This window comes from Papaver somniferum, chromosome 5, assembly GCF_003573695.1.
Source record: "Papaver somniferum cultivar HN1 chromosome 5, ASM357369v1, whole genome shotgun sequence".
NCBI classification, from domain to species: Eukaryota; Viridiplantae; Streptophyta; class Magnoliopsida; order Ranunculales; family Papaveraceae; genus Papaver; species Papaver somniferum.
In genome coordinates this window covers 169,547,989-169,560,094 of record NC_039362.1, presented here as the reverse complement: position 1 = coordinate 169,560,094, position 12,106 = coordinate 169,547,989, and positions in this window count along the sequence as shown.

Genomic DNA, 12,106 nt, shown 5'->3' with positions numbered 1-12,106 from the left:
TATATTTTAGCTGAGTCGGGATTACATGCCAACTAAATAGCTAGTTTAGTGTTTATCCTATATTGTTCAAAAGTAGCTATGAGTTGGAGTATCATTTTTGTAATTTGTAGAGTTTGATGCCTTTAATTTTTTTTCTTTTTTAAATAGAAAAAATTGTATAATAAACTCCAAAATCTAGAAACTTGTGCCTTAAGGATGACACTAGACAATATAAGTGGATGGAATCATTTTGGTTGTAGGAGTTGAGGAACCCATTAACTAATAGGACCGGGCTCAGGTGTTATAACATGATAGCTGTTACCATATCTCGGCTGCTATTCACATCCTTTCATCCAATAGCGTGGCTCCTTCTACACCAAACACCCTTTATGAATAGCAACAAAAACACCCTACAGCACCTCCTCAAGGAATTCCCATAGAGAACATCTCAGCCACGGCCTTGTCGGTGGATGCTACATCGGTGCTTTCTGCCATTAAGAGATTTCTGAAAGGGACTTCATGTTGGAGAGAAGGTCTCAGATCCCAACATCTGTTGGACGCAATGAGTGGCCCTGCTGCTGCTATTGCTGATGATCTACTAAAATCCATGGCTGGGGTTGTTAACTTGTGGCTGTCAGGTCAGTGTCCTCCCATTCTCGGTGAATATGTGGCTAGTGCTCCTCTCACTTCACTGCTCAAACCTGGAGGTGGGCTGAGACCAATTGCTGTAGTGACTATATGGAGGCGGTTGTGTTCCAAATTAGCCGCAACCTCTGTAACCAAAGATATGACAGAATACCTCGGTACTTACCAGTTTGGGGTTGGAATACCTTGTGGGAGTAAAGGCATCATGCATTCTGCAAACCGGCTACTAGAGATGAAGGGTTGCGAGTCCAACATGACTATGTTTTTGATTGATTTTTCCAACGCTTTTGACCTAGTTGACAGGTCCACTTTGATTAAGAAAGTAAGAGCTCACTGCCCAGTATTGCAAGATGGGTTGAATTTTGTTATTCAACACCTACAAGACTCTATTACAATGATAATATACTCTCTTCTGCAACAGGTGTTCAGCAGGGTGACCCTTTGGGTCCACTTTTATTTGCTTTTGTCTTGCAGCATGTTGCTGAGTTGATTGCTGCTCAATGCAATCTATATTTCCACGCCTGGTACTTAGTCGATGGAACCATAGCAGGTGACACTCTAGAAGTTACCGACGCCTTGAAAATCTTGCAAGAAGAAGGGCCTAGAATAGGACCACATCTAAACATATCTAAGACTGGGGTCTTTTGGCCAACTAATGATCCTAGAAGAGATTCACCTGGTGCCTTCCTCGCTCAAATTAGCAAGCAATCAGTTGGGGTGAAAGTACTTGGTGGGCATGTCAGCCTCGACTTACAATACTGCAGTAATTTGGTACATGCAAGAGTCGATAAAACTGTGCATCTCATGACCTGTATACAACAGCTGCAAGACCCACAGAGTGAGATGCTGCTGTTACGTAGTTGCAGTGGTGTTTCTAAGTTGTATTTCAATTTACGAACCACCAGCCCTTTGGAAACTAAATCTGCCTCTTTGGAGTTTGATAAACATCTAATGCATTACTTGCGCAGGATAGTGGTTGGAGACGGAGCAGGCTTTGGTTTGATTCAGCAGCGCATTGCTACATTGCCAATCAAAAACGGAGGCCTTGTTGTTCTTAGTATGTCAGATACATGGAACTATTGCTATCTTGCTTCTTGTGCTCAGACTCAGTTCCTGTAAAGTATGCTCTTCTATTTTAGAATCATGCCACAACTATCAACATGCCTTGCAGACATACACTCAGGCATGTGGATTATCTCCTTACACCTTCAACATCAACGACGCCGCCCCTCAGTATATGAAGTCTTTGGCGGTTAAATACTTTGATGTTATTATGGAGAGATCCCCACAAGTTATTCCTTGTCTGAGCGTGACTTCTTCCTTTGGCAGAGAAATCGTACAACACATACGATGGACTTTCTCAAAGCCATTCCAATTAGCGGACTAAATCAGGCAGCTGTACCAAGACACTTCTGTGTCGTGCTCCAATATCGTTTTGGCATACCCATTTTCGATAAATATGATGTATGCTCCAGTTGTAGTAGACACATGGACGTCTTCGGAGACCTTGCTTTACATTCCTCTAAAGATGTGGGTACTAAATTTCGTCATGATCTTGTGAAAGATGTATTGGCTGACATTTGTTATAGAGCCCGTGTACCTGCAAAGAAAGAAGCTTCCTTGGGTGTTCTGTCTAACTCCAACAAAGACTTAAAGCCAGCTGATATTCTCGTGTATATTTGGATAGATGGTAAGGATATATGCTTTGATGTCACATGCGTCTCGCCATTCAAAACTTCCAGGACACGCAACTTTACTCCAGGGCATGCCATTTCAGCTGCAATTACGCATAAATGTCACAAATACCTCGACAAGTGTGCTGCATTAGGATATGGATTTGGGGTGTTGGCCTTTTCTAACTTAGGTGAGCTAAGTGAAGATACAATTAGTTTTATGAGAAGATTGAGAAACTGTCTCATTGGTCATGATGCCAACTCCTAGGTAAGTGATTCTCGCTTTCATAGGTTAGGCATTGTTATTCAAAAGGGTGTATGCACTCAGCTTGTCGCTCGTTTTCCTTCCACCGATGTCGTCGTGTAATGTCGTCGTTGACATTGTACCTTGTTTGATTTGTAATAATAATAATAATAATAATAATAATAATAATAATAAATAATTTAAAAATAAAATAATAATAATAATAATGCATTTCCCTAATAAGGAAGCAAAGGAGATCTGCAGAGAACGGATACGTACCAATCTGTACTGCTACAATGCTTGGGAAAAGGGGTTGGCTGATATGCAATTGTGGTTGTGTATGAAGTGTTTACACACACATGTATGGAGGAAAGCGTGTCGTGATCCAAGTGATATTAGTGAAATTATCAATGGGCCTTTCAACGGCACTGGGATGATTTTCTTATTCATGGTACTGCGAAACCTCAACATCAACATACACTGAATGCCGCAGATGATAATACGCCGATTGAGGAGGCCATGGGTACCTTAACTGTCGAGATTCTTGATCTAATTCTTCAACGGAAAATAACAACTACAATAGTATTCCCCCACCTTGTAGACTGCAGTTTTCTATAGCCCTGAAATCTTCACTAGATAATGTGATTGTTAAACCCTTGGATTTATGTGCATGGTTGAATCTGTTGTTGTTGCCTGTATGCACTTTGAATTTATATATGCCTAAAAATTACAATGAAGAGATTGGGTGTAAGGAAGAAATTACAGATAGCTGCCATAAACAAAGCACCTGCAACTTGGAAGGAACCTTACGAATGTTACAGTTTGGTGCAGAAATTATTGGAGTTGTCCAAACCCAACTACCACCAGCAAAAACGATATGTCAGGAAGGTGAAGGATGTCAATCTTGAGGCCTGTAGAAGGAAGCTAAGCAATGGTCATTACACAGCCGCAATTCATATTCTATCATCTGATGGGGTTGCTCCATCTACGCCGGATACATTACATGAATTGCAATTGAAACAACCCTCTGCACCACCTCCAATCATTCCAGCGGATAACCCCTCGTCAAATGCATTATATGTGGATTCTAAAAGTGTCTTAAAGACTTTGAAGAGCTTTCCCAAATGAACAACGTGTGGGAGAGATGGTCTTAGATCCCAACATTTGTTGGATGCTCTAAGTGGTGCAGTTGTAGCAGAAAACCTTTTACAGTCTATTGTGGGGGTTGTTAACTTGTGGCTAGAGGGTAGATGTCCTTCCATTCTTGGTGAATTTGTCGCAAGTGCACCATTGACTCATTTGCTCAAGCCGGGTGGTGGATTGAGACCCATCGCAGTGGGCACAATATGGAGGAGATTATGTTCCAAGTTGCCTGCCACTTTGGTGTGCAATGATTTGACTACATATCTGGGCAATCATCAGTTTGGTGTTGGGGTACCATGTGGTGGGGAAGCCATCTTACACTCAGCAAACAAGCTTGTGGAGTTGAAAGGCAACCAAGATAATATGACCACGATGCTCGTAGAATTCACCAATGCATTCAACATGGTGGACATGACTGTCTTAATCAATGAAGTTCGATCCAAATGTCCCAACATTGCAAGGTGGGTCGAATTTTGTTATTCTAAGCCGACTAGATTGTATTATAATGATACAGTCCTATCATCTGCAAAAGGCGTCCAACAAGGTGACTCATTAGGGCCACCTATTTTTGCTTTTATACTTCATCCACTTGTAGTGCAGATTGCAGCTGAGTGTACTCTTGAATTTCATGCATGGTACCTCGACGATGGTACCATTGCATGTAATACACTGTGATAGACGCATTTATGTGTCTAATTTGTCCCAATTGTATATATTGTTAGTGCTCGATTTTGTACTTATTTGGTTATTTTATGTCTTTGTTGGTGTTTTTGGAGAAATAAGCTTTTGCGGCGTAATTGGCTCAAAATGTGGCATTTGAACCTCCGTAGATAACGTACCAGAATCTCCCCAGAAGTATGCCAGAGACACCCCATAAATACCCCGGAGGAACCCCGAAAAAGTGCGGAAAACATCCCAGAAAAATTACTAAAGGCACCCAAGTTTTGGTTATTTCCACCCAATAATTTATTTCAGCCCCACTTGCTATTCGCATCCCATCAGAGGATAGGGGGCATCCTTCTTCACATTTCAAATTAACGTTTTGGCGGGAAAATGTTTCCAACGAGAACATAATTTAGGGTTCGATTGTTAGGCTATTTTGGGAGAGATTCACTCGCCAATATCAACTAGGATGGACTCTAATGGACTTAACAGAGCTTTTATGCGCAATTTCCTCGATCCAATTGGGCTGAATCGTCGATTCCAAGCAAAACAGAGGGCTGTCTTTCACGAGTCTTCTGTGGAGTTGGTTTTGAGAGATACGTGCAGATAAGGGAAAGTTAGGATAGAGAATATCTTCTATGGGATATTTACTGAATCCTAAGAATAATTGTAACAACCAGGGACGCGTACATAAGCTAAAAAAGAGATTTTCTCTCTATTGTTGACCGAAGAGAATAAAAAGAATATTCATAGATAAACTCGGATTTGGGGGTTTTGCTGGGTATAAAAAGGCTGGTTCGAGTCTTAGAAAAGTTATCAAGAAGTTTGGGGAAGTTTAGAGACCACAGAGACGCAGCAGAGAGGCTGGAAGACGAAGAACAGGAAGCTGCAGGAAAGCTTCCTGCTGCTGCTCGAAGAAGAAGAAGAAGAAGAAGAAGACGAAGAACAGACAGTCAGAAACCGTCGTTCTTCAACAGAGGCAGCAGCAGTTTGCATGTGTCGTTGTTTACAGCAGTATCGTCTTATCGTTCTTTCTTTGACGCCTTATGTGAGTCTCAGAATCGCTGTATTATAATTTCTAACTCTTTTAATCATACTTTGAGCATAAATAATGTATTTTGAGAACATGATTAATATGAGTAGCTAAATCCCAACACTGGGATGATGGAGGAAGCCGTTCTTTACGCATATGATAATTATATTTAATTCTTTTATGACCACTTGCACTTTTATTAATTGTTTTATGATTTTTCTTAATTGGTTGTTATATCGTATGATGATGTATGCTTGGTCGGAGTGCTTTTGATGCGTCATGCTAGTGATTTACAATCAATCTTCTAAAAATCTACCTTGGCAAGAATAAGAGTCAATATCATTTGAGCTATAATTGTTTGGGAATAAATATATGAATTGTGTGAATGATTAATGGTGGAATCCTGAGTCCTAGTATCTCTTGATCTTGTGACATATTTTGTATATACAATTTTGTTTTCAAATCTTTTCAAGTCCGAGCAACGAACTCTTATTTAGCTCATTAAAATTATTACAACAAAATGGCGCCGCCGACGCGGACTTGTTTTTAGGTTTTTTTTTTTTTTTACTATTATTTGTTCCTTTTTACGTTTCTTTTTGTGTCTTTGATTTACAGGTTCGAAGTGGAATACTAAGGACTTGGGAACAAAAAGCTTAAAGCTAAAAGCTAAAAGAGAAGAAAAAAAAGACATAATTTTTTTTTTAGGATTTAATTTTTATTATTTTTTTTTGTATATAGCTTTTATTTATTTATTTTTTAGAATTTTTAAATAGGCTTTATTTTTCATAATTTTTGTAATTTTTGGACTTTTTATTTGGACTTTATTCTGGACTTTTGGACATTTTTTTTATTATTTTTTTAACCCTACGGAAGGGTCTTATTATTAATAAAAAAATTTTAAATATAAACTGTTTGCAGGGAAGGACGACGATTACAATATCGTCTCGGCCCCTCGGGTTCGTACATGACATAGGAGTTGTGGCCCGAGTCGACTTCAACGGTTCATCCCCCGTCTGGTACGGGAGGTAAGCTTTCGAAACACCCGTGAATCCCCTATTAGCGGGTTTAATGTATTCCTTAAGGTGATTCATTGATTGAGGACGAATTTGGACTGTTTTTAAATTCCTAGTAAAGGGCAAGGACTGTCCAATACAAGATAAGGGTTCGGATTTCATCACCATTCCCTTCTTTCCCTCCTTAGGAAAATGAAACCTAACGCAAACCCAAGCTTAAAACTTGACTAGAACGAGACCGATAGGTATCACGCTTATCAAGAAAAAATTTCGAAGGATATTGGTTACTTTCTTAAGCACACCTCGAAGTTCATGATGGTTTCTGTGAGTTGAATGCGTGACTACGCCGCCTTGTGATAGCTGTGAGGACTTGGGTATCAAAGCTCCACTGAGCTTCCCTCGCCTCAATTAAACTTACTTTGACTCGGATTGATTCCAGAGGGGTTTGCTTAAATTGTAATGAATTCCCCTTCGAGAGATAGAAGCAAGTCTAGAAACAATCTAAGTGAAGCCATCATGCTTTTTGTTTGCTAGAAATATTTAGGTTTGTTTTGGTGGAGTCGAGTCGGCCTTGTTTGTGGTTGTGTAAAATTCCCTTGCAATTAAGAATGTCGAACTAGTATGATAGAAGCCAATACAATGAGTATCGACCTGAATTTGAATATGGACATCATCAGTTTTATGACCATGGTGGGAATAGTATTTGGGAACGCCAACCTTTTCAAGGTTATGGTTCATATCAGGAACACTGAAGTACTGGTTACTCGTTTTTGGAAACTAGTCCTGATTATGATATTTCTGAACCTGTTCTATCTCTAGAAGAGACCCAACAACGGATTGAAAGGACGTATAAACGTTTAGTTGCAATGAATAGTTCAAAGGAAGAGTGTACACGATATTCTGAGATGATAAACGAGAGTGGTGAACGTATAAGTGTTATGCTCAGTGAAATTCAGGCACGTCTAGAGGCAGAAAATGAACAGTTGGCTAATGCTGCTAGAAAAAAAATAAATTTCCAAAATAGGGTTTCTAATTCTACCCTTGACATCAATAGTGAATATTTGCCTAATTTAGAGGACGAGGCTAGAATAAAAGACGCTACTTATTTAGATAAGGTTCAATCATCTTTGTACTATTATGATGATGAGGATAGTAGTAATGAAGAATCTGAAATATGTAGGCATAGTGATTAGGAATCTATTAATCCAATTGAGCTTTATAATGATTATATTATTTCTAGTTCAAATCCAATTAATTTTTATGATTATTCACCTATTCAAAAGGACGAGGATTTGATTAGGGATACCACCGTTTTAGACGATGTAGTTTTTCCTTTTGATTACGAAGCCAATAGTGGTTTAGAGGAACGAGTTTATTCCGAAAATGCTGTTTTAGAGTCTAGCGACTTAGAAACAATAGTATTAGATGAAGAAGATATACCCGTAGAGATGAGTAAAGATGCACTACCTGATAATAAATTAGAAGAATCAATTGACCGTTTTCAAGAATCTAATGATCCAGAAATTAGGGAGATTGTAACTAGTCTATCTAGAGACACTGAAAACTCTAAGTTTGGGGGTGATTATCACCTTCCTAGTGCCTTACCTTTAACTCTCAGAAAGTCCCTTCACTCAGTACTTGATATCTCTGCCTCGACAATTTTACAAGATTACCTTCATACTCGTTTTCCCGAACCTAATGATGTCCAGGAAGAAGTTCAGTCGTTAGAAACCCATCCTCTGGTTGATGTGGTTTTCCCAGGATATGATCCCCAGATTGACTTTGTTTTCCCACCAAATAGTTTTCTTCCAACCGTGGGAACGTTTATATTCCAAATGTGTCGAATATTAAGTTGTGAGACTAAACCTGAATGCTTTAGGAAATTAGAATCGACACATTTGCTTAAGAATGACCACTACTCTCATTGTGGTCAATTACGTAAGTCAAATCTTATTGACTTAGAGGATCCTCAGTTATTTAGGTTATTATTGTGCGCTTCTAAGATCATATTTGAGTTTTTCCAGACTCTAGGACCTAATGATTCGGATCCCACCTATGAAGAAACGCAGCCAATGAAAATTTTCTATGTAGACCCTTTCATAGAACCTGAACCTGAACCTGAACCACAATTAGATATAAATTTCTTAATCAGGAAACTAGGTAAGGGCATGCTATTCTTGTTCATTTTCTTGGTTTACTACGGTTTTCTTTGGTCATCTCTATTTGGTTTTGAAGACCCTCAGTTATTTCGGCTACTGTTATACGATTCGAGTTGACTAATCCTTTCCAATGTATGGCTGAGGACTTTAAACTTAGCACTTATTGGGAGGTAACCCAATCTCATGCAACACGGTAATATCTTTCCTTAACTCTTTTGCTTCAAATGGTAACAGTTTCTCCTTGTTCATGCTTTTAATTTTATCTTTAGAACATTGAGGACAATGTTAGATTTAAGTTTGGGGGTATGGGAGAAACTTTTTAGTTGCAGTATGAATAAATAAACTCCAGAACCTAGAAATTTATTCCTATTGAGGATTGCACTAACTAATCTAAGTGGATGGAAGCATTTTGGTTGTAGGAGTTGACGAACCAATCTGATTAGATGGCAACATCTAAAGAGTCTATTCATAAAAGCACAGAGCTCAGTTGTTAGGAATAACATGATAGTTTCACCATATCTCGTTGAGTCCTTTTCACTTCTTTTTTGATGTTGTTTTATTTTTAAATATGTTTCTAAGTGATTTGGTGGGGTTCACGATTCAAGTTGTTACCAATGCTAGGGTGAATTAGAGTGATTGAGATACCATGAAAAAAAAATTGAAAAAAAAAAAAGTTATAAAAAAAAAAGAAAAAAAGAAATTGAGACCAGACCATTTGACCAAAAGGAATAAATTCAATAAAGTCGACCACTGGTACCCTTGTATATGCCAGTTGTGTTGACCTAGAGTTAAGTTATCGACCACTGGTACCCTTGTATATGCCAGTGTGTTGATATTAGTCAGACTAGTATCTCAATCCATTAGGATAGGTTCATTTTGGCGGAGGCCTTCAGACAGATATGGGAAACACCGTTCACTTAGTAAACATCAAAACCATCTATGTTTTTCTATATCCATCTTCTTGATCTATCCATTGATTATTTTTGACTCCGGATATTGATGTCCATAGTGCGACTATCTTAGTAGAGCTCTGTCACTTTATATGAATCTTAGTATGCTTGAGTGCAAACTCGTGTACAGCAATTGGAATTTCGCATCAGGGTACTTCTTCCTGTAGTCAATAAGTATGCCAACCAAGGAGATTCTTTAGTGCCTTCCAAGGTTCTGCGTAGATAGCTAAGGTCTGGAGTACAATTTTTGTGGGTATATCTCTTGTAAGCCCTCCCGAGACTATAACTCGGCCACTAGGGACACCTAGGGGTTTAAAGGCTTATTGCATACGCTAAATGCAATCGACGATGCCTGCGACAGTGAGTTAGGATTTTATTTTGTAGTTTTGATTTTCTCGGGACTAGCAAATAATAAGTTTGGGGGTATTTGATAGACGCATTTATGTGTCTAATTTGTCCCAATTGTATATATTGTTAGTGCTCGATTTTGTACTTATTTGGTTATTTTATGTCTTTGTAGGTGTTTTTGGAGAAATAAGCTTTTGCGGCGAAATTGGCTCAGAATGTGGCATTTGAACCTCCGTAGATAACGTACCAGAATCTCCCCAGAAGTATGCCAGAGACACCCCAAAAATACCCCGGAGGAACCCCGAAAAAGTGCGGAAAACATCCCAGAAAAATTACTAAAGACACCCAAGTTTTGGTTATTTCCACCCAATAATTTTATTTCAGCCCCACTTGCTATTCACGACCCATCAGAGGATAGGGGGCATCCTTCTTCACATTTCAAATTAACGTTTTGGCGGGAAAATGTTTCCAACGAGAACAGAATTTAGGGTTCGATTGTTAGGCTATTTTGGGAGAGATTCAATCACCAATATCAACTAGGATGGACTCTAATGGACTTAACAGAGCTTTTATGCGCAATTTCCTCGATCCAATTGGGCTGAATCGTCGATTCCAAGCAAAACAGAGGGCTGTCTTTCACGGGTCTTCTGTGGAGTTGGTTTTGCGAGATACGTGCAGATAAGGGAAAGTTAGGATAGAGAATATCTTCTATGGGATATTTACTGAATCCTAAGAATAATTATAACAACCAGGGACGCGTACATAAGCTAAAAAAGAGATTTTCTCTCTTCCCAAGAACAACCAGGGCCTCTTGTGGGTTCCTCTACACATTCATCTGCAACACAGGTTGGATCTTCTACAAATTCATCTTCCCAAGAACAACTAACCTGCAGAGACATCGACTTTGGTGACGATACATATTGTCATTGTCCATTCAAACACTTTGATGAATGCCACGATGGTGTTGGTGGAAGAGGTTATTTCAAAACTTTAATTCTCAAACACATCCATGATAAACATTACCCAGCAACCAAATACATCTATATCTGTCAAGATAGAATACGTGCAGAGGTCAGTGTATACATGGCTTGGGAGAGGTTTTTGCATCAGTTACAGATGTGGTTGTGTGTTCCTTGTATGCAGGTTTACTCTTGGAAGCGTCCATGTAAATACCATGTTGGGGGTGCTGTTTGTGTTCCTTTTAATGATTGGAGTGCAGATGTTCTACTATATGGTGTTGACAAACCCAAACAACCAATTACTGCATCTTTTGCAGAGACCAATGTAACACATGAAGGTTATTTCTCAGTCATCCCATCACATGAAGACTCTACTTTGGGATTATCAGTGGAGATGCTCAATCTGGTTTTCCAAAAACAGGTAACAACTGTTTCTAGCATTCCTCCACAATGCAGGCTTAATTTCTCTAGAACCCTAAAATTATCTCTAGATAGAGTGTTAGCCCATCCCAAGGATATAATCTCATGGCTACATTTGCTTCTATTTCCTATATGTACTCTCAATCTGTACTTTCCCAAAAGTTCTAAGGATGAGAGGTTGATAGACACAGTTTTGTGTCCGATTTGTCTCGATTCATATATTGTTAGGCCTTATTTTTGTAATTATTATGGTGTTTTATTTATTTTTAGGTATTTTTGGCTAATAAACATTTTTTGGAAAAAATTGACTCGAAAAGTTGTCGGAAAGCACCCGGAGGACACTTGTTATTCGGACCCCCGGTTTGGATAAGGGGCACCCCCGGGACACCCCTTAAGGCAGCTGCTAAAGGCACCCCTACTCTGGATAGGGGCGCCCCCTTTCTTCACAAATTCAAATTTCAAAGTCGGCGGGAAACTCTACTATTACCTGCGTGAATTTGGGAGCATCAGTTGGACGTGAAATAACGAGATTCAATGGCTGATTTTTATTGGGCTGGACTTCCTAGAGCATAACAGGGTTGGTATATGTGATTGGATCGAATGAATTGGGTTAGATCGACCGGGAGAAGGAAACAGAGGTGTTGTGGTCACGGGTTGCTGTTGGAATATTTTTTCGACAATTCAGGGAGATTAAAGGCTAGAAAAGCTTCCCCAACATTCGTAGTTATATAATAAAGAGTTTGAAAGTATTGGGAGAGGTCAAATACGCGTGAAGAGAGTTTGGCAGAAAGAAAACTCTGAAACTTGCTGTGGAGAGAAACCAAGATTTTGGGGGAGATCTAATCGAGCTGTGGCCTATAAAAGGAGAGGGTATAAG